Here is a 23963-nt window from a genome sequence, read left to right on the forward strand (position 1 = left end):
TTTGTTCCCTGAAGGCTTTCTGCACCAATGTAGGGGATGAAAATGGTGGTGCCCTGATCTCTGGCTCCAGAGCTGAAAGTTCGTGTCCCTCACTCTTCAGTGCAGCCTCACAGAAAACAATCACTCTTTTCTCCTTGGTTTTTGTCCTCATCTATGTTCATCCAGCCTGTGACCAAGTATTTTATCTCAGGCAGGTGACCCCATTTTGAGTTTGCAAACTTTACAGATTCCTGTGACACATATCTGTGTCCTTCCTGGGGAGGGCATGGCATCTCACCCCAGTTCTGCCTCTTGCTGTGTCCTGCTTTGGAGAGTGGTTGCCCCACCACACAGCAGTTCGGGGTTTATGGCAACACAGACCAAAAACCTGGTGCTACTGTTTGCAGCCAGCTTCCCTGTTCTGATGATTGAGAACACTCAGTCACTGGGTTCTTTTGTGAGCATCAGGATCCTGAGACCACACTGTCCCACCTGGGATTCCACTCCACTTCACCACCTGGACTCCTTTCAGGCATGGACGTCCCTCACTGGAGTAGACTTCTAAAAGTTCCAATTTTGTGCTCCACTGTTTTATATCACTTGCAGGTATCCAGCTTCTGGAGGCTCCCTCCTCCACCCTGCAATTTGTTTTCCGATATATCACCCCGGATTCACTACTCGGACCTCCTACCTTGCAGAAAGTGGTTGCTTTTCTATTTGTGGAATTGTAGCAATTCTTTTCTTAGATCTCCATTTGAGTTTGCAGGTCTTCAGAATGATTTGATAGCTATCTAACTGAATTCTTGAGACCAGATTAAATGAAGGTTCCCTACTCCTCTGCCGTCCTATCTTTCTCTTGAAAACATTTTCTTTGGGGGGGGTATATTTATTTTGAAATTACTTTCTGCTTACAGGCTAGAGTTCTTTTTTAAAAAGGAATGGTTCCTTGGCAATTTTTTGGTTATCCTGAGGTGTAATTATACAACAGAGGTGGAACATATGCTTGCTTCTTTTTAATCAACTAAATGCCTTTAATGATTGCCAGATCATTCATGTTTTCTATCAGAAATATTTGATAGTATATTCCAAGTAATATTCTAGTTTATGCCAAGTTTTATTTCTCTGTCAATTTTTAATCCTGTCAGCTAGTCACTAGAAATATTATTTGTATTTTATAGTACTAAAATTTTTTAAAAAAATTTTATTTATTCATTTGACAGAGAGATCACAAGGAGACAGAGAGGCTGGCAGAGAGAGAGGGGGAAGCAGGCTCCCCACTGAGCAGAGAGACTGATGTGGGGCTTGATCCCAGGACCCTGAGATCATGACCTGAGTCAAAGGCAGAGGCTTTAATCCACTGAGCCACCCAGGCACCCCTAGTACTAAAATTTTTTAATATGAACTGTAAATGGCTGATTTTGTCATTTAATAGAATAGCTAATTCTCTTTTTACCATATATATATATATATATTTACTAATATATAGGTAAAATGAATTCAAATATATTAGTAAATATATAAATACATATATATTAATGAATTGTAATAGTTAATATAATTAATTAATAATTTAATAATAATATAAATATATATTTACTAATATACATGTATATATATTTACTAATGTATTTGAGTTCATTTTTACCCATTTTGGGCTTTTTATTTAGCTTACTTTTTAAACTTTTTTTTTTCTCTGTTCTTGTCTACTCTAAGTTGCTTTTCTTCATTCTTATTTCCCCTTTTGTAATAAGGATACATATACATTAATCTTTTAGCAGCTACCCTCCTCCTGGACAGCATAAAGACTGAATGCTCAAATTTTGATCAGTACTTCAGTTCTATTTTTATATTTTAACCACCACATTAGATTTTGTTATTATTGATTTATGCAATGCTTTTTCTAGTTCATTTTATGTTTACTGTTTGCTTTGGTTGCTGGCATGCCTTGCCTTATAGCACCTCCCTAGGAATTTATTATTTTTCATGAGATATTTTACACATGTCTATAGTGATGGCTGTTGGTAATGAATGTCTTGAATTTTTGTTATTTTGTAAATGTCTTTATCTCAAATTTATTCTCAAAAGACACTCAATGAGATTATAATTCTATCTGAAAATCACTTACCATTTTGAAGATACTACACAACTTTTCCAGCTTCCATTACTGCTTTTGAGAGATGAGTCTTTAGTCTGCCATTCTGTTGTAGGGAATCTGTTTTTTCTCCTTGGTAGCTTGTAAGATCTTTTTGTCTTTAGTCTTCTGTAATTTCACAACAGTGTGTTTGAATATGGATTTATTTTGATATACTCTCCTTGGGTTTGTTGCCTCCTAACTGTGAGGATTTATATCTTTTTTTTTTTTTTTTTACTTAAAAAATAAATGCTAGGAAATTATCAGCTCTTTTCTATTTAAAGACTGCCTTTCCTTTCTAGTCTCTCTTAAAACTCTAGATATATCTAGATATACCTATCTAGATTTTAAAAACTAGATATATCATCTTACACACTCTGCCTCATCAGCTCTCTTTTGTTTCTTATCTCATGGTCTCTGTTGTGATACAGTCTCTGTTGTGATACAGTCTTTGTATTCTTTCATTCTGTCTTCTTAACTTTTTTTTTCATATTTTCTGAGAAATTTCTTTTGAATAACTTTTTCAAGAATATTTTCTGGCTCTCTAATTCTCAGGCATCTTCTAAAAGTAAGTCTTTTTAGAAGACTTATTTATTTGAAATAATGCATGAGAGTGGGGTAGGGGCAGAGGAGAGGAGAATCTCTAGCAGAGTCTCCACTGAGTGCAGAGCTCATCATGGGGCTTGATTTCATGACCCTCAGATCACAACCTGAGGTGAAATCAAAGAGTTGGACACCTAACTGATTGACTCACCCAGGTACTTCTCAACTTCATATATTTAAGTCAACATTATGTTTCTAATTTCAATTATATTTTCATGTTTTTAGAAGTTTTATTTGATTCTGTCTTCAAATCTTCATAGTCAGTTTTGATAGTCTCTTATTTCTCATTTTATACTTTTAGTACAGTGTTTTATTATTTATGTTATGGTAATATACCAATATGTTATTTATACTTATTATTTATGTTTTCATACATTTATTCAGTATCTGATTATTTTAATATATACAATTGTTACTTGTGTGATACTTTATCTTCCTGATTTTGCTGATTTTTGCTCCTAGTTTCCTAGTTGCATGTTTCTCTCTCTCTTTCTCTCTCTCTCTCTCTCTCTCTCTCTTTTTTTTTTAACTGTTTTCATTGTTGAGCTCCTGAACTTGGAGTTCTAATTTTGGAAATTCTTTGAGAAGTGGGTTTATCTGTGTTTCTCTAGAGATAACATGTGTTTACTTTTGACAGGTACCTGGGAGCACGTCTGACCTAGGACTACTTTATGGTATATCTAGGACTAATATCACTTTGGAGATTTTCCAATGACGTAGGGGATATGAATTTCATTAGCGATCCAACCCATGGAAAGGCCTAAAATCATGTTTTTTGGGGGAATTTCTGTTCCCCTTCTGTGAGATCCAAGGCTTTAGGAATACACCTATTACATCTCCTTGTGGTGCTCTTCCCCTGCTTCACTCACTCATGACTTTATGCAGGGTTCTTTGGCCTAATTCTTTACAAAGTAGAGAACTTTCACTTGTGTTTAAGTCCTGTTAAAGTCCAGTCTTCAGGCTACCAGGGAATAATCCAGCTGGATTCCAACATTCATGTGAATTTTGGCTTCTTAGGATTTCTTTCTTTTCTTTTTCTTTCTTCTTCGTTTTGTTTAGCTCAGTCATATATATTTTTTTAAATTTTTAAATTTATTTTTTAAAAAGATTTTATTTATTTGAAAAAGAGAGAGAGAGAAATCATAAGCAGGGTGGAGGGGAGGGTGAGGGAGAAATGAGCTCCTGCTGAGCAGAGAAACAGTTGTGGGGCTCAATCCCAAGACCTCGAGATCATGACCTGAGCCCAAGGCAGATGCTTAACTGACTGAGCCAGTCAGGTACCCCTCAGTCATGTATTTTAAAACATGGTTTGGGGGCACCTGGGTGGCTCAATTGGTTGAGTGTCTGACTCATGATCTCAACTTAGGTCTTGATCTCAGGGTTGTGAGTTTGAGCCCTGCATTAAAAAAAAAAAACAAAAGAGGGGCGCCTGGGTGGCTCAGTGGATTGAGCCGCTGCCTTCGGCTCAGGTCGTGGTCTCAGGGTCCTGGGATCGAGCCCCGCATCGGGCAGGGAGCCTGCTTCCTCCTCTCTCTCTGCCTGCCTCTCTGCCTACTTGTGATCTCTCTCTCTCACTGTCAAATAAATAAAATAAAATCTTAAAAAAAACAAAAAACAAAAAACAAAAGATGTTTTACATTCCCCCCCCTTTTTTTTTTTTAAAGATTCACTTATTTATTTGAGGGGGAGGTGAGTGCAAGCTGAGGGAGGGAGTGAGTGTCAAATAGAATCCCTGCAGAGCATGGAGCCCTATGTGGGGCTCCGCCACAGGACCCTAAGATTATGACCTGAGCTGAAACCAAGAGTCAGATGATTAACTGACTGAGCCACCCAGGGGCCCCAAGATGGCTTGGATGCTATCTAAATAAAGTTGACATGGAAGAAGTAAAAAATCTGAATAGATGAGAAACCATGCAAGAAATATAGTGTTTTAAAGAATACTTTAAAAAATGAGTACCAGACTTAGAAGATTTTATGGGTGAATACTTGGAACTGTTATGAAACTGATAACTTCTCATGTTTTATAAAAATTTCCAGAGCATAGGAAAAGAATAGCTCTAACATAAAACCCAATGAAAATAGTTTCAGTGAAATCTGTAGATCAGTCTTACTTGTACATATTAATTTAGGAATCTTGAACAAAACATCATCAAACACTATGTTAAAAAAATAACAATTTAGAGTAAGATTTATTTCAAGGACATAAAGATAGTTGGCTTTCAGAGAATCTAATAGTATAATATGTTAAAGGATAAAATCTATATGATCATCTCAATAAATCCTGAAAAGATATTGATTATATTCAACACATTTAGCATAAATGCTTAGTAAACTGGGAATAGAAACATTGACAACATAATAAATTAGAGTTGTTATAACATCAATAATAAATACATTGTTTCGTTGTAAAAACTTGGGTTTAGAGCTGAAGAGAGAGTGCTAAATTGGTGTTTTTTAAAAAAATTCAAATACAGTTAATGTTATATTAGTTTCAGATGTACAATATAATGATTCAACAATTGCATATATTTCTCAGTGCTTGTCAGTATAAGTGTATTCTTAATCTGTTTTATTTATATCATCTATTCCCCATCCACCTTCCCTCCGACAACCACCAATCTCTCTATTTAAGAGAGATTTTTTTTTGTTTGTATCTTTTTTCATTTGTGTCTTAAATTTCACATGAGTAAAATCATATGGTATTTGTATTTCTCTGACTTATTTCACTTAATATTATACCACCATATCCATGTTGTTACAAATTGCAAGATCTTGTTCTTTTTTATGCTTGAGTAATATTCCATTTTATTTATATACAACTTCTTTTTTACCCATTCATCTACAAATGGACATTTGGGTTACTCTATATCTTGATCATTGTAAATAATGCTACAGTAAACATAAAGGTGCATGTAGACTTTTAGATGAGTGTTTTTGTTTTCTTTGGGTATATACCCAGTATGGAATTACTGGATTCTATGGTAATTTTTAAGTTTTAGAGGAACCGCCATATTGTTTTCCACAGTAGTTATGCCAGTTTGCATTCCTACCAGCAGTGCATGAGGGTTCCTTCTTCTCCATATTCTTGCCAACACTTTTTATTTCTTGTGTTTTTGATACTAGCCACTTGACAGGAATACAATGATATCTCTGTGGTTTTAATTTTCATTTTGCTAGTGATTACTGATGAGCATCTTTTCATGTGTCTGTTGGCCAACCTGTACGTCTTCTTTGGGAAAATTTCTGTTTAGGTCTTCTGCCCATTTAAAATTTTTTTATTTTAATTAATTTTTTAGAGAGAGAGATCACAACCAGCAGATGGAAGGGTAGGGGGGTGAGGAAGAGAGAGAATCTCAAGCAGGCTCATGCGTAGTGTGGAACTGGCCATGGGGCTCAGTCTTACAGCCCTGAGGTCATGACCTGAGCTGAAGTCAAGAGTCAGACACTTAACTGACTAAGACACCCAGGCACCACTTTTCTAGTGTGTTTTTAATTTTAGTTATTGGATTCTTCATCCATGTTTGGTTCTTTTTATGTATTCTCTCTCTTTGTTGAAAGTCTTACTGAGATCTTCCACTCTTTACTCAAGTCCAGTAAGTATCTTTATGACTCTTTGAATTCTCAATCAGGTACATGGCTTATTTTCATTTCAATTTCATTTAGGTCTTTGCAATGGTTTTGTCACATTCTTTCATTTAGGACATAGAACTGTCTCTTCATTTTGTCTAACTAACTCCCTTTTTCTTTTTCTCTGTGTTAGGAAAGGCCACTCTGTCTCCTGTTCCTGAAAGTAATGGTCTTATGAAGAAGACATCCTGTAATACCCAGCACTGTAATGTCCCCTGTTCACCACAGAATCCTGTACTTCAAGGGTGTCTCCTATGTGAGTTGTGTGTACCCTACTGTTGTGGCTGAGCCTCATTTGGCTTCAGTCTAGTGGCCCTAATAGCCTACTTTGCCTGTTTTGGGTCATGTTTTGGGTCCTGTGAAGGGTACAGTCTGAAGGGGTGCCTGGGTGGCTCAGTGAGTTAAAACCTCTGCCTTTGGCTCAAGTCATGATCCCAGGGCCTGGGATCGAGCTCCACATTGGGCTTTCTGCTCAGAAGGGAGCCTGCCTCTCTGCTTATTTGTGATTTCTGTCTGTCAAATAAATAAATAAAAATCTTAAAAAAAAAGTGTACAGTCTGGGTTGCTATGGGTTTGTAGTTGGGTGGTGTCAGCAGTCAGACCAGATGCCTGGCTCCAGCTCATTTGCTGGGGCTGCAGTGATCCCAAACTGCAGGACTCTCTCCTTGTGCTGCTCCCCTGAGGAGTTTTTGTTGGTGAGCAGGGCTGGCAGTCAGATCAGATCCCTGCCCTCAGCCTGTCTCCTGAGAGTGCAGATGCACTGATTGGCACTGCTGTTCTCTCTGTTCTGCCAGTTAAAGGTTTGGTTGCTGGGGTTGCAGTCAAACTAGTGTGTGTTATTATCTTCTCCTCTCCCTAGGACAGGAGTCACTTTGGAGTGGTGCTGGTCTCTGCTGGGGCTGCTTGGAGCCTGAGATATGGGAGCCACTTTGGAGGAACTCCTGTCAAGTGGAATGGGTTGGGATGGGCAGCTCTGCAGGAGGCTGTGGGGGTGGGATGCACAGTGTTAGCAAGGTAGGTGGAGAGTGTTCACACTGGTTCTCATTTTCCTGCTGTCTAGGTGGGGGAGAGAAATGAAGGTCACTACCTCTTCTATTCTTAGAGAAGTCTCTGAAGATCCCTGCCCCTCCAGCACATGTTCTGAGATTAGTAAGTGAATCTTCATGTATACCTTAGATACTTTTCATACTGGTGCTTCTGTGCTGGGTTGTTTTGTTTTGTTTTGTTTTGTTATGTGGTCTCTTTAAGAGTGGGGATTCAGTTTCCCATTGCCCTCTAGCTCTCCCAGAGCTAAGCCCACTGCTTTTTAAAGTACCTGGAATTAAGCCTGCTAGTTATAAAAACTGAAAAAGTTAAGCCCCAGTGGTTTTCAAAGCCAAGTGTTATGGGGACTTGTCTTCCCAGTATAGGATCCCTGCATCTGAGGTGCTCTGGTGTGGGATCTGTACCTCTGCCTTCTCCGTGCTTGTAGTGTCGCTCCTGTTTGTGGTTAGTCTCACCAAGAATTTGGTTCCCAACTGACCAATTCTCTGCCCCTCTTACCCTATTTGATTTGGCTTCCGTTCTATGATGAACTGTTCTGCCAGTCTTCAGGTTGTTTTTTTGATTAGTAGCACTGATGTGTCTGTTATTTAGGTGTGTCCATGAGATGAGGTGAGCTTAGGGTTCTCCTATTCCGCCATCTTCCCAGCCTCTCCTGGTGATTTCATTTTCAGAATCATAATTTTTATAGTTCAAGGTGGGGAAAAATGGGATCACTAAAAGAGAGCCGGGTCAGAGTTGGAAGAGAAAAGAACCAAAATAGAGCTTTGGGAGTGCCTATAATGGGAGGGTAGAAACTGAGAACATGTGGTTAAAGAGTTTGGTTGAGAACCTGGACATTGCAGTTTCTTGGAAAATGTAATGAGGAAAGAATTTTAAGAACAAGATAAAACCAAGTAATGTAAAATACTGTAGAATGGCTGAAAAAGAAAAAGAGTAAGGAAAAGTCATCGGATTTAATTATTGGGAAATCGCTGGTGGCTTTTCAGAGAGGTGTTTCAGTAGGGAGTTGTGGGTGGAATACAGACGATAGTTTATTAAGTATGGACTCAAAATGGGGATCGATATAATGAGTATACATCTCTCCACCTTATTTGTTGATAAAGGAGAGAAACAACATGGCACATTAAAGGAAAAAATAGACTTTGAGGTTTTGTTTTTGTTTTTTAAGTAAGCAATGGTATTTATAGACAAAAAGGAAAGACACTTTTGTATAGAGAGACTGAAGACTTTGATGGAATAATGTTTTGGATATTAATAAACTGAAAGGAAGGAAGCTTTCAAATGGAGAGATTAAAGACTTTGATAAAGAAATATTGTTTTGTGGAAGTCCCAAAATCATAACATAAAGAACTAAGTAAAATTAACCTTGATATAGAAAGAGCCACTTTATTATTTAAGAAAAATAGGAATGGGAGGAAGGAAGTAAAAAGAAATAATGTATAGCCTTGATTTCAGTGAAGTAAAATAATTATTGACACTAAAGGTAGTATGAATATACTTTTGGAGGCTTGAAAATGTAGGAAAAGTTATCAGACTTTCTTTGGGGATGTTTGGTAATAAGTTAATCAGGTATGATTAAAAGATGAGTTAGTAGAATTAAGAGATGAGCTGAAAGAACATTAATTTATAGATAAGAAGTTGTTCAGTGTTTTCTGAAATTTATTTCCATTACTGTGTAATTATAAACTTTGCAGGTCAGGTTGCCCAGAGAGCAAACTCTGAGATAGAAATTTGTAAACAGGAAGTTTACTGGGGGAGTGCTCTGGGGATCAGCATCTGTGGGGGAAGGGAAGGAAGCAGGATTGGGCAAAAAGGGCTAATAGGCTCTGAAATGACCTCAACAAGGCCACTGATAACTCCACAGTGTGGGTGCCCTGCACAGCTGTTCTGCATTGACATGAGGGAGCCAGCTGCTATAACAGAATGTTGGTCTGTCACTGATGCAGGAAGTCCCTGGTAAGGAGAATCTCTTTAGCTGAGGGCAATTTCTGGAAAGTCCTGATAGCTGAGGGCTTTTAGCTGACAGTACTTCTGTAAAAGAGGAGATAAGTCTTCAGTCCTGAAGGGACCTGACTCCACATGATAGCATCTAGTTCAGTCTACCCCTTCTGCTTACAAATCTGCTTCTTCATATAACTTCTGGGAGTTTTTGAGGTTTTGTTTTTGTTTTTTAAGAAAGCAACGGTATTTATAGACAAAAAGGAAAGACACTTTTGTATAGAGAGACTGAAGACTTTGATGGAATAATGTTTTGGATATTAATAAACTGAAAGGAAGGAAGCTTTCAAATGGAGAGATTAAAGACTTTGATTCTTTTGGACCACTTTCTATGAGGGAGTTTCATAAGAGGACAGTAGATGGGAAAAACTATGGTCCATAATACTAAGCTAGGCTTAAGAGAGTTGTCAACTTTCTCCTCTTTATCCATTATATGTCCCCTTGTCTTCAGCTTGTATCTTTTCCGATCTAGGTGGCTTATCTTTTGAGGTACCCAGATCTTCCTCTCTGAGATATTTGAGCCCTTGGTCACCATTTCAGGCTATGGTTGCTGCACTCATCAATTTGCTTATCAATTATCAGGGAAAAGAATATTCAAAGATGACCAGGTGAATCACCTGGATGCCAAATGTATTCCTTCCTGCCCTGCCTCTTTCTGATGATCAGGTCAATAATTCTTGACAGGATGAGAATTGTTTTTGCATCCTTTCTTGGCAAAGAAAGCCAAAGAATTTGAGCATCAACCATAGATTGAAAACTGCTCTGCTGGGTCTCCTTTGGGAGCCAGGACCTCTCAATTGACAGAAACCAGAGCTGCAGGGATAGGAAGTGGAAATTCTATAAGTAGGTCATTGGACGTAGGGATAAGTGGAGACACTTTTGCTTCAGCCCTTTGGTTTGAGACATGTGGGTTTGTCCTTTTGGAGACCAGCACCATGGAATGGTCATTGACTTGAAATGTCCTCACACATGGCACCCCATCCATGTAGGTTATCGTCTCTGAACTGGAAGCTCAGCTATAACTTTAACAGCCTATTTGGTTGCTTTATTGGGCTGGCAACTTCTGGGTGATGTGGTATGTGGTGGTATGATGGATCCCACTGCCACACCTTGTTGCTATAAAATAGGTCTCTTGGTCTGCTGCAATTTATGTAGGATTCTATGTTAGGGATGAGAGGGTATCAAATACTCTGAAGATCTTCATATTTTCGTACTGCTAGATGCCTCTTAGAACAGTCAAACCCACACTCTTGTTATGTTTCAGTACCAGTCGAGGTGGAGCATTGCTCCTTCCAAAGTAGAAGGGGTTCAATATAGTCAATTTGCCATCAAATGTTTGGTTGATTTCTTTGAGGAGTGGGATTCAGTACTGGTGGAAGGTTTTACCTTCTGCGGTGCCAAATAGGTAAGAAAGCCTTGGGGAATGGCAGTCATCTATTGGGACCTTCATAGTTTACATCTTTGCCACCATGGCCACTTCATAATTAACCCATAATTCAGCACCAGGCTGGCCAGTGACCGAGGCTGGTTGACTAATTTTCTCTACTTAGCTGTTGAATGGTCTCTTCTATATTGGATATTATCTGGAGGACATTACATAAAATGTGAATATATCATAGTTCTTACCCATTCCCATAGGTTTAGCCAGATGCCTTTTCCCCAGACCTCCTGATCCCTGGTTGTTCAGTTACTCTGCTGTTTTACCAACTGGACAAGCCATTTGCCACGGCCACTTTTCTTTCTGCATAAAGTGTGTGACCAGGTCTGGTCTCTGCAGCTCTGCTCATTGGGAGGATTTCTTTACACTGCTGTATTGCAAGATCACCTCGTGCAGCTGCATTCTATTCTTCTTCTTCTTCTTCTTACTTGCACCCACATAATTAGCTGATCACTTGAGAACCAAGCTCAAGTTTTATTCCTTCGTCAGTGTTTATAAGGTACAAGCACACAGCCATAGGGTGAGCTGAAGCTTCAGGAAATAGATGAGCACTGTGTATACTGGCCCTGCTAGTCCCAGTCATGGGTGTACCTTTTCCATCCAGCTCTGGGACAAGACAGTAAGTGTTTACTATTGTTCATTCTGAGTGAATGAGAACAACATCTTATTCTCTTTCCAGTAAGGATAAAGAGAACACATTCATCATATCCATGGCTGCAAAGCAGATACCCGAGGCGTGCAAATCTGCTTCAGCAGAAATCCGATCTGGCATCGCAGCTCCAATCAAGGCTCGGATGCCGTCTCCACGCAGCCTCGGCCAGACTTCACAGGATGTTCAGAAGCCTAGATGTGCTTCCCATTTGTTCTGAGTTGGAGGGAAAAGGCCATTAAGCTCCTGAGATGACCATTTGATAGGGTTGTGTTCATGGGTGATGCATCTGCTTTCAGCTGAGGTCAGTTTCTGGAGAGAACGGAGCACTGAGGACCATTTTCTAGTAACACTTCCAGCCACTGCAGTGTAAGCCCTCCAGTCTTGAAAGGGAATTTCTTGGCATCATTTTATTTTCCCACTGATGTGAAAGAAAGAGAGCAGGATAGCACTAGGAGCCGAAGGTAGTACAGGCCTGAGTCTGATGGTGTTACAGAGAAAGGTGGAGCTGCTGAGGGAGAAGAAACACTTCTCCGATTCCAATAGTGCATCTTGGTTTTGCTTGTGTTTCATTGCAAAGAAATGGAAGCAGAAGCCTATCTTACTAGTGTTGTTATCATTCGTGTTTTTGTTCTTTAGGAGCTTAGCAGAGATCTCGTCTGACCTTCCAGCACTGGTGTGACTCTGCCTGGTTTGTGAAGATTTCTAAACCTACACAGAGGAACTTTATTTCCAGAAGATTTTTGAGGAGTCATTTTGCTGCAGTCCACTCACAAGTCAATGACATTTGTTGGTGTTGCGTGTTTGGGTCTCCAGGATGCACATTTCTTGAGACAGTGTTTCTTGTGAAGGATGTGCATGAGGGGACCTGCAAGAGAGAGGTGGGAGAACAGGGTTGGGCAGAATGCAGCTTGAGGCAGGACTAGCCCAGCAAACTCCAGTGACACCACGGGGAGCTCTAGCCTGTCAGGGTATCTCATGCTGGGCCAACATTTCCAGTCTTATGCCTTGATCCATCATTATATGCAAACTACTCCTGGAAGGGGGGTACTTCCGGTGGAAGGGGCTCTCTGTGGCTGAGGCAGAGGCAGTCCCTGAAGAGGCTGACTGTGAAGGCTGCGATCTATAGCTGGGGACTGTTCTCGTGACCTTCTCAACATCCCATCGCTTTTAAGTAGGATGGAATCTAGGTTTTCTGATTCCTACTTAGAGGTTTCTCCTTTATGTGCTGCCTCTCGCCCCATATGACTACAGTGAGACTAGCACCGAGCTTGCCAGTGTGCTCTCCAGGCCTCATTCTTGGTTGCGGTGCCCAAGCTGTGTGGACTTCATGTGAAAGTAATGTTTTTGTTTTTTTTTGTTTTTTTTTTTAAAGATTTTATTTATTTATTTGACAGAGAGAGATCATAAGTAGGCAGAGAGGCAGGCAGAAAGAGGAGGAAGCAGGCTCCCTGCCGAGCAGAGAGCCTGATGTGGGACTCGATTCCAGGACCCTGAGATCATGACCTGAGCCGAAGGCAGCGGCTTAAACCACTGAGCCACCCAGGCGCCCCGAAAGTAATATGTTTGAAAAACCTCAGGTTGCCTTGGTTTAGCCGAGTAAGCTGCAGTATTTTCTGAGACGCAGCATTCCTGGCATGGAGTCCTTGCTAATTCACCAAGGTTTCTCAGACAATTTATTACAAATCTGAAGGGACATTGAACCAGTCAGCTTGCTTCCCATTTTTGTTCATTTCCAGGGTGGATACTGAGTTTGGCGTCTCACTGGCTCTTTCTGCTGCCTGAATCTGTCAGTCTTGATCTAAAAATAGCCTGAATCCTATTGGGGTCATTGTGCGTTGACTAGGGCTCAAATTCTCTGCAATTGTGAGGAGGTTGGAGAGGAAGATGAAGGAATGAAGATGAAGAAAGAGATTTTATTTAGAGGTTAACATAGAAAATATGAAGCTTTGCCTGAGCTTTAGAAAACAGGAGTGATTGCTTTCAAGAAGTCTAGGTTAACATAAAAGATTATCTAATTAACCTCTAGAGAGCAAGGGATTGTTATGCAGTTGTATAGGCGAGAAAATGATTGATGGCTGAAGAGACAGTGGGAAGGTAAAACCAAGCACGTGGTATAGGAGTCAAAAGCTCTGGATCCTAGTTCTGACTCTGCTATTTACTAGCATATCCCTTCGGGTAAAAGTCTTGCTCTCTTTTGGTTTAATTTCTTCATCTTTAAAATGAGTCTGACTAGAGATGATTTGCCTTATTTCTTTGCTTGCTACTGGGAGCACATAATAGAAATAAATGTGTGAAGTTCCATATGAAAAAGAATAAATGTCTGGGGCCCACTCACCTGAATTTCAAGGCTTTGGGCAGTTCTTGAGACTTTAGGATACATAGGAAATGAATGGTAGAATCTGGAAGATCATAGGTCCAGGAGGTTCTAATTATCTTGGGAAGTGTGGTTTAGACTAGGGGAACCAGTTTTGTTCCTTCTTTGTAGCTTCTAGGAGTCTTGGATCATCTGTTCTTTTGGAAGGTCTCTGGAAATTGAGAATTCACTGGGCCCTTATAGGTGGCTTTATTCTGTTTGGCACTGTCTCACATCTCTTGGACAGAATGAGGTTCCCTTGGAATAAGTGAAAGTTCAGGAAATGAGTCAGAATGATTGAGAATAGCTAGTGGTAACATGATATGGATCCAACAAAAATATATTCTTGATGTAGAAATTTGTTAAGGTTTGAGAACAAGCACATCTTTTGTGAGAAGTGAGTCAAGCAAATAATGGTATTTTGGAATGCATATTCTCTACAAATTCTTGATCAAGATACATTAAGTGAGGAGACCATAATATTTCATGGAAGAAAGAGCAGAAGTAGGACTTCTCTGTTCTGTTGAAGCAGCCTTCTGACTCCTCTTACTATGCCTAGTTAGTTTTGTCCCAGTCCATTCTTTACACTGTCAGGAGAATTACCTTTCTAAATCTGCTTGTGTCGCTTGGCCTGCTTAGCTCTGATCCTTGTAGGCTAAAGTCCAAATTCCTTAGGCTGGTATATACTAGAATCTGGGGCAGAGTTCTTGTCTGCTATGTTCGCTGGTGTACCTCATTGCCTAGGATAATTTCTCACATATAGTTAAGTGCCCCCAAAATATTTGTTTATGAATTAATAATAGATATTTGTGATTTGGCTTGATTTTTTATTTATAATTTACCTTTCCAGTTATCTGTCTCCCCTAGCTCCACCTATGGAGGACATGTTGCTCACTGTTCCCAAAATTAGTTTTCTTATCTCAATCCATGTCTTTGAAGTACTTTCCTTGCTTACTGGAATAACTGTCCTATGTGTCTGAGAAACAGTCTATTGATTCTTTAATATTCAGCTAAATTGCCATTCCTTTTGTGATTACTTTCCTTCCCTCGTGGTCTCTCTGTTTCCATCCTACTTTGTTCTACAGTGGCCGTACTTTGAATGCTGGAGATCAGTTATTTTCATGTCTCTCTCTCTCCCCCAAGATCTTATCTTATTCATCCGTGTACTATTCTAGTTCCTGGACATAATAAGTACTTAATTAATGTGTGTTGAATGATCAAATGGCTGTGTTTTATGATGAACCAGATAGCTTTGGTTTGTGTACCATGTTCTTTCTATGGGTTGTAATTAAAGAGCTAGAAGGAAGATGGAAAGGTCAAACAGTAGGTATTATGCCAAAATATGTTCCTTCTGTTCTCAGTTTTCAAGATGAATTTCAAAGTCGTAAATCTTATGGGCTGAACCACTAATTACAAGTTTAAACTCTGGTGCTTAATGAGGTTTGTTCTTCCCATGAAATACTGTCTGTCATTTGAGGAGAAAACTTTCTTCTGAGGGCACTGACTGCACCACCAAGCGCTGAATCAGTATTTTACACATTCCCCAAGTGGACCAGTTGAAAGAAGGTAATAACTGTACAATTTTTTATTCCTATTGGAGAAAGAATTTAAAATATATGTTAGAGGGATGGACTTTGTATAAAGGACTAGGTTGTGTAAGATAGTGACTCAAACAAAATAACATGATTTATTTTTATGACATAGTACCTAATAAACCAGTGTATTCGCTAACTATTAAATTGCCTTGAAAATGAATTCTTACTTGCATGGATCTTTATTGGAAAGGGATACTTATGGCACATGGTAACAACAGAGACATATTTCAAAGTTAAGCTAAGCCCTGGAGAATCATTTTCATTTCATTTCTGTTTTCCATGTTTCACATTTACTAGTTTCAAATAACTCTTTAGTTTATTAGAACTGCTTTAATGATAATGAGGACACAGAATTGATTGACTTGTTAGTGTTGTGAGAGCTGGGAACAAAACAGTATTGAAACAGTATTGTGGGTCCTTAGGTATATTGTATTATCAAATGCCACACGTTCTGCTAAATTACCATAATGGGATCATGGTGGGATGTCCTGAGTTTAAGACCAAGTTCTTTACTTTCTTACCACCTCCCTGTTAGCGAGATAAGAAGATAAGAATATAGTTAATTCATAGTTCTCTCAAAACAGGTTGTTCCAAATCTGCTCTTCCACTCCCAGTTTTTGTCCATAGGGTCCAGATTATTTGTTGTGAGTGCTCTGAACCATGGAATTCATCTCTGTTGTGAATGCTTGAAGGTTGACTTAGTTCTCCCTCTGTTATGTCTTTTGTTTTTGTAATTGCAGTTAGTTCTATGTAGTGAAAAAAGTCAGAGGTACTTACTGTTTCCTGAAGGTTTGTTAGGAGCTTTCTACATATGTCATTTAATCTATACACAAGTTTTATGAAGTGGATATTGTCATTCTTACTTTGTAGAAGGGAAAATGGACTAAAAAAGTTTGTTATTCAGATGAAGGGATAAAGAAGATGTAGTTCATATATACAATGGAATATTACTCAGACATCAGAAGGGATGAATACCTATCATTTGCATCAACATGGATGGAACCAGAGGGGATTATGATAAGTGAAATAAGTCAAGCAAAGACAATTATCATATGGTTTCACTCATATGTGGAACATAAGGAATAGCGTGAATGACCTTAGGGGAAGGGAGGGAAAACTGAATGGGAAAAAATTAGAGAGGGAGGCAAACCATCAGAGACTCTGGACTCTGTGACTGAGGGTTACAGAAGAGAGGAGGATGGGGTAGCCAGGTGATGGGTATTAAGGAGGGCATGTATTGTGATGAGTTCTGGGTGTTACATGCAACTAATGAATCATTGAACATTAACATTGAACATTAACATTGAACATATAAGACATCAAAAATGAATGTCTTATATGTTGGCTAACTGAAAAAAAATGATAATAATAGTTTTATTATTTGCCAGACCATAGTACTAGTATTCATTCACCCACCAAATCTTTACTGAATTTAGTGTTATACACTGAGTTTATAGTTGTCAGAAAGGGATTCTTGCTCTAATGGAGCTTCTGCTGGTAGAGGAAGTAAGTTATAGAACCTTTGACTTCAAAACTGACATGTAGCCAGGCACCCCAGACTGTATGATCCTTAAATGTAGGGACCGTATCCAGGGACTATAATAATTGAATTATTGCACTGAATGGACTTCTGACAACCAGGATTTATTCTTATTTGTCATCCCTTATTTTCTTCTTAGTGAATGTTTGAAAAGGTGAATGTGTACTCGTGGGTAGAAGAGATGGATAACCAACTCCAAAGATGACTTACCCCAGTGACTTCTCGCCTCCAGATTCTTACCAGTGGTTACTTAGCTGAAGGCACTAATTTCTAGCTCCCCTTATAAGTTTCAAATGTTTATGGTATGGGAAACACATAATCTAATAACCTGTCATTATTATCTGAGTACAAATTAGTTTAGCAGGTGAATAGCCATGGGTAGCAGGGCCCAGTTCTGAGACACACACCAAGAAAGTAGAGTCTAGGCAGGCCGGTGGTTTTGACTAAGGTGATTTCTTTATTCTGCAAGGATAGCCAGCTAAGGCCTGGGGTAATGGGAGTGAAGATGTAGACAAAGTGCTAAGGAGCTTCAGATGACATGTGAGAACTGTGTGTGCATGTGTGTTTCACAGCTTTTCCTAAAGCACCATTCTTATCTAAGAGTTCTCATTTGTAACAACATAGACAATAACACCTAAGTGAAACTTGTGTTTTCTCTTTGGATTTGGCTGCTAAAAGACTGCAATTTATGTAGTGTTTTCATTTCCTGGGACACCAGATAGTTCTGCTGTGAGGTTGGGCCGGAAATACATTAGAAGGCCAGTTCTGTGCATTATTCATTATCTAAGAGGATGCTCCCAATCACGTATCACCATGAAAGTGTCTATCTTCCACTTAAAGAGGAATTAAGGGAAGAAAAGGAGTAAATGGTGTTTTATGCATGCTGTTCCTTCATCTAAGCTGTCAGTGTAGTTTTGTGGTCTTTATTTAAAACCTATAAAGAAGAGATCTGGGAGGTGGGAAGTAAGAGGTGTTCCACACAGCTAGCTAAACTAAACGAGTATGTGATTTTTAATGACTCTTGAGACAATGCTGAGGACGATAAGGTTTGTAGTATTTTTGAAAAGCAGGCTGCAAATCCAATAAAGGTGAAGAAAAGATTTCTCATTTTCTTAATTTGCAAACCAGCAGGATTTTCAGCTGCATGTAATTTCAGGAAGTGATGTGACTAGTCAGTAATTTTTTGCATGTTTGCTGAGAAATGATGGAACAATTCTGATGAAATAAAAATGGCTACTGAAATATATGTCATACTATTTGCCAACTGTTTTTTCTTGTCCACGTAACCATATTCATTTTAAAGTGAAAGTAAATTTTTAGTAAATATTTAGGCATATTTTTCAGGAGTCAAATTGTGTTGTCAAAATTTAGATCACGAAAGCCAACTGAATTAAATAACTGTTTACTGAGTGCCTGATATGTGCCAAACATGAAGCTGGGTATTGGGAAAACCAAAGGAAACTCGTCTTTTTCTGAACTCATGAAGTTAGTGTCTGGTAGGAGAGGCAGGTCTTGAAATAACAGAGCCCACAGACATAATGAAATTACTACATTTATAAGTGCTTTGCGGGAAAGGCCCATGGTGCTGGGATGACATCTGGGCCTTCATGGAAGGCTTAGTGGAAGTGGAAATGGTATCAAATTCGAGATCTAGATGGTGAGTAGGAGTTTGTGAGGTAAAGAATAATGGCAAGAGTACTCCAGGATGGCAGACAGCGTCTGCAAAGGCCAGTGGTGGAGGGGAGCAAGAATATAGCTGGTGGGGTAGGGGGAGGCTCATGGTACAAAATAAGCTAGGGAATCGGGTTAAACCCAATGAGGTTTGTAGACTATGTGAAAAATCTTGGTCCTTATTTAAGAACAATGAGATGCTGCCATAGGGGTTTAAGAGCAGGGATGAAGTGGAGATACAATCATATCTCTGCTTTGGAAATATTACTCTGGCTGCAGTGCAGAGGCTGGATTGTAGAGGAGCAGGAAGTCAGGTGGCAAAGCAGTTATCAGGTTCCTGTGAAAGTCCAGAGGAGAAAGGTTAGCTAAGACTATGGGTGCGGACATGCCTTGTGGTTGGATTAAGATGAATTTACAGTCCTTTCATGCTGATTTGTTGTCTGTATTCACACCAGCAGACATCCATGAAGCTGACGGTTGTAAGATGTTTGAGAGCTTGCTCTTCAGAGTCCAGTCCTTGCTGTCCTCTCTTGCTCTACGTCAGTGAAGACAAATGGATTTTTAATTTAAGTACCAACTCTGGTTGATTGGAAGTGGATGCCGGGAGAGCAACACTGAGAAGGTTTCTAAAGTCACCTTTGGGCTTAGCAAGAAAGAAGGCTCCAGTAGCTTTGCGATGCCTTTCCTGGGCACAGAGCTGAGAGTGGTTGTGTGTTTGCCTCCTCTATATGCTCTCAGTTCCTACCATGTCTTCATTATTCATGTGGTGCTAAATCTCAGATTTGTACCTCTAGATGAGTTTGCTTTCCTGAGTTGTAGGTAATGTTTCCATTTCTAGGAAGAGATGGCCTCGAGTAACTTAAACTTACTGTGTCTCAGAGTTGATGGTACTGTTTCCCTTTGTCAAAGTGATTATTTTTTAATGTTCCCTGCTTTAGTTATTGTGCCACCATCATTCCCTAGGCTAGAAACCTAAGCTTCATCCTTGCCTCCTTCCCTTCCCTTTCCCAGTTACATTCATTTGATAAAAAATATTCCACCAACCCTACATTATAAACATCTCTGGAATCCTGACCTTCCTTTACCCATTGCCATTGCCTTACTTCTGTCTCTTGTTTTTCTTGTAGAGATAGGAAAATCTCAGCTGGAATCTAGTTGGATTTTCATTCCTGTATTTTACTTCAATCCTTTTTGTCTTTCTAAATCTGACCATGTCATTCTCTAGTGGAAACTCCCTTCTTGCATATAATTGGTGATGTAGTCTCTCTAACATATGAGGCTTTTAATGGCTGGACCTTGAACTTATCCCCAGTGTGTTTTTTCACGCTTCTCCAACTGGTGCACACCATTTGTTAAACAAGCTGAGCTTTTTGCCACCCCTCAGACTTTCCACTGCCTTTATGACTGTGAATCTTCATAAGCTATATCTTCTGCCTGGGATGTCCTGTTTATGCTACTCAAAGATATACCAATCTTTAGTACTCATTGCAAACATCAGATCCTTCTTCTTGGTCCAGTTAATTTCTCTAGAGGGAGTCCTTTCATCTTGTGTTTGGGAGTATAACTGGTCCCTTTGTAGTGTGGTACTTTTCACTGCTGTTCCTTTTCAGAGCCTTTTGAGTTTGCATTCTCCATAGTAGACTTCCCTCCTTTTTCCAAGTCACGTGAGTGGCACTTGCTGCAGCCCTCATACCTTTTTTCTTAGCTATTCGTTGCCTCTAAGTCCTAAGTTTTTCTTGGTTTCTGCAGTGCAAGTGGTCATGGGTCATATTTGTTTATCCTCTGAATGTACTCAGCTTTCTCATATCTCCTAAATCAGTTTACCATCCTCCATTTGCTTTACACCTTAAGTTTTGTTAACATCTCTCCTTTGCTGTTGTATTCATTTGATTCTGGTCTTATGGGTCACTCTTTTTTTAAATTAACTGTTTATCTTAGTGGGGTTTCATTTATTCAGACTTCTATTTGTTCAGTCTACTTATTTAGTCAGAACCTGTTCAATGGTTTTCTAATTATGCTCTTTGGTATATACTTATTTGTCTTTGAGGGGATACACAAGCATCAGAGAATGTCAGTGAAAAGTCACATCGTATATTTTTGAAGGCAAGTGGCTTTCGGAATTTTTTCAATTCTGTCCCTCACTATACCTCCACATGAACACTGTCATTCAGACACATCAACCTACTTGTACTTTGCTGATTTGATACAGTTTTCTCTGGGCTTGGAATTCCCTTCACCTTAGCTAAAATCTCATATTTTAAAAATTTGGTTCCAGTGCCCTTTATTTTGGAAATGTTTCCCTACTCAGCCCCAGGGTGCACATCATTTACTGTCTCTTCATTCTCCATTTAAATGCCTCTGCCGGGCTCTCATACTGTCTTTTGCTCCTTGTTTATAATATTTACCAGTGTATCATAATATTTAATTTTCTTGCCTAGTCTATAAACTAGACCGAGCTCCTGGAGGACGGGGTCTCTGTTCACACCATGTCTCCATTCCCTGTACTACAAAGTAGGCACTCAATGCACATTTGTTGAATTAATGATGACTAGGAATGCCACTCTTGGAAGTGATCTATTTTCTTCATTTTAGGAAGTTTGTCTTACTGGAGGTGCTTTCTTCACAGTTGTAGCTACTCTATGGGTTCTGGTGATCGGGAAATGATCTGCAGAGAATGTGTGTATTATGTGAAACATGGTGGTTATCACGGGTCAAGTGCATGTGCACGTGCATGTTATTGTGACACAGGGCAGCTTGATGAGCCATGACTCAAGCACAATTTAGAGATTCTCAATTCTATATACTGCAGGTGAAATACATTTCATGTTGAAACAAGTGGGTAATTATTGAGATATGGTTGATTATTAAAGCATTGCCTCTTGTTCAGTCTCTGTTGATGATGCAGATAGAAAACACAGCTAAAAATACCACAAATGATATGAATAAGTGCGTCCAAAAAAAAAAAAAAAAACCCCTAAAACCAAAACCAATTAGCTTGAACAGCTGGAAGCATAGTTAGCCAGGATATGTATTTACCAACATTTGAATAATACTGTTTCACAATTTTTTTGTTGAGGGTAATAACATTTGTGCATCAAATCCTAGAGTGAGCAAATTTCTTTATGCCTGAGATTTTTCTAAGCATTTCCTCCCTTCTTCTTCCCAACATTTTTTTTTTTTTAAAGTAGTCACCACACCCAATGTGGGGCTTGAACTTAACAACTCTGAGATCAAGACCTAAGGTTAAGAGTCAGATACTCCACCAGCTGAGCCATCCAGGCACTCTTTTCCCAATATCTCTAATCACATACTTAGAAATCTACAGTATGGAATGTCAAATAATTTCAAGGACCCAAGAGAGAAAATAGGGAGGCAATATAGTAAATCATATAAAGCAGAAGCGCTGGGCTTAGACTCCCTAAATTTGAGTCCCAAATTCAGTAGTACTATGTGACCTTGGGAAAGTTACTTAACCTTCATATACCTCATTTGTGAAATGGGTTATAAAGATACATCTTAGTGTTGTTGTAGGAATAAGTGAGATAATGCCTGTAAATTTCCTGAGACATGCTTAACATGTCATATTTCTTTTGATGGCTGCATAGTATTCCATTGTGCTTAACATGTCATAAACAATTATTGCTATTATTATTTTATACGCTTGAGGCCAAATAGTAGTGTTGATCCTTTTTCCAGGCATGATGCTAAACTTTATTTCCCCCCCTGTACTGCAGAAATCATACTGACCTATAGTCATAACAGTAAAATAAAGAACTGTGTCAATAAGAACTGTGTCAATCAAGCCCCCATGTGTGTTTGATTAATGCTTCTTAGTATTAGTATTAGTATTAGTATTTAGTATTAGATTAGTATCTGTGTGCATTCTAGAATACAACTTTTATTTCTCGTTGAAGAAAGGGAGTATTTATGGCTAATGGAGGAGTGTGTCTTTTCATCAATATCCTGCTTACTTCCTATATTACATGAATTTTTTTTCTAGGTTTCATTTTTAAAATTTGAACTTAAAACAATCTCAAACAGGAACACAAATTTTATTAGATATACTTACAAGATATTTTGGCCAAATATCCATGAAGTAATGCCTATATTATAAAACCTAATACAGAATGTCAGAATGGCTTCCTGCAATCTCATGTGTACTCTTGACGTGGTTTGAGATGTCATAGGCTTGAGCGGATAAGTATATTATACGTAAATAATAGCAGTTCAAGGTCTTCAGAATAATTTTCTTAATTTGTGTGACCCCCTTTCCTCTATTTTTTTTGTGCTATAGTTGGTCAGTAACACCGTCTTTCATATATTTCACGAAAGCAAATTTCATTCCTGTCTTGATGAATTTGATAAATTCTGAGAGTTCAGAGTAAATATAGCATATGTTTGCTTCTGCATATGCATATCTATACTTGGTAAAAAATGACAGTCTGTGGAGACATCTTTGTAAATGAAAACACTAAACTCCTATTATTATTGTTTTTTTTTTTTTTAAAGATTTTATTTATTTATTTGACAGAGAGAGATCACAAGTAGGCAGAGAGAGAGAGTGGGAAGCAGGCTCCCTGCTGAGCAGAAAGCCTGATGCGGGGCTCAGTCCCAGGACCCCGAGCCCGATCATGACCTGAGCCGAAGGCAGTGGCTTAAACCACTGAACCAACCAGGTGCCCCCAAACTCCCATTATTTAAAAAAAATGTACTGTACAAAAACAAGCCAGCAAAGCTAATACTGCAAAAGGAACCAAAATGGATATCAGATAGGCTGGTAGAATCTTAGTGGCTAGACTCAATGAGTAAACACTAATAGGACAAGGCTATTAGGGAAATGTGATAGAGTTCCCTATGAAAATTTCTTTTCTGAGTGAAATTACCAGGTCTATTGATAGGTAAAGGGAAAGTTTATATTCCTTATGAAGACTTTTAAAAACAATTTAAAATATTTTAGAATGTAGCTATCCTAATAGCTATAGAACAGAAAAAAAAGTTTTATAATGTAGAGAGAACTGGCTTACAGGTTGAAGATAAATAGTAAGGAGAAACAGACACCTCTTTAAGAATTTTTAAAAAAATTTATTAACACATAATGTATTATTCGCTTCAGGGGTATAGGTCTGTGAATCATCAGTCTTACACACTTCACAGCACTCACCATAGCACAGACCCTCCCCAATGTCTGTCACCCAGCCACCCCCCAGCAACCCTCAGTTTGTTTCCTGAGATAAAGAGTCTCTTATGGTTTGTCTCCCTCCCCAGTCCCATCTTGTTTCATTTTTTCCCTCCCTGCTCCCCACCACCCCCCGCCTTGCTCTCAATTTTCATA

This window comes from Meles meles, chromosome 7 (genome assembly GCF_922984935.1).
Source record: "Meles meles chromosome 7, mMelMel3.1 paternal haplotype, whole genome shotgun sequence".
Lineage (NCBI taxonomy): Eukaryota > Metazoa > Chordata > Mammalia > Carnivora > Mustelidae > Meles > Meles meles.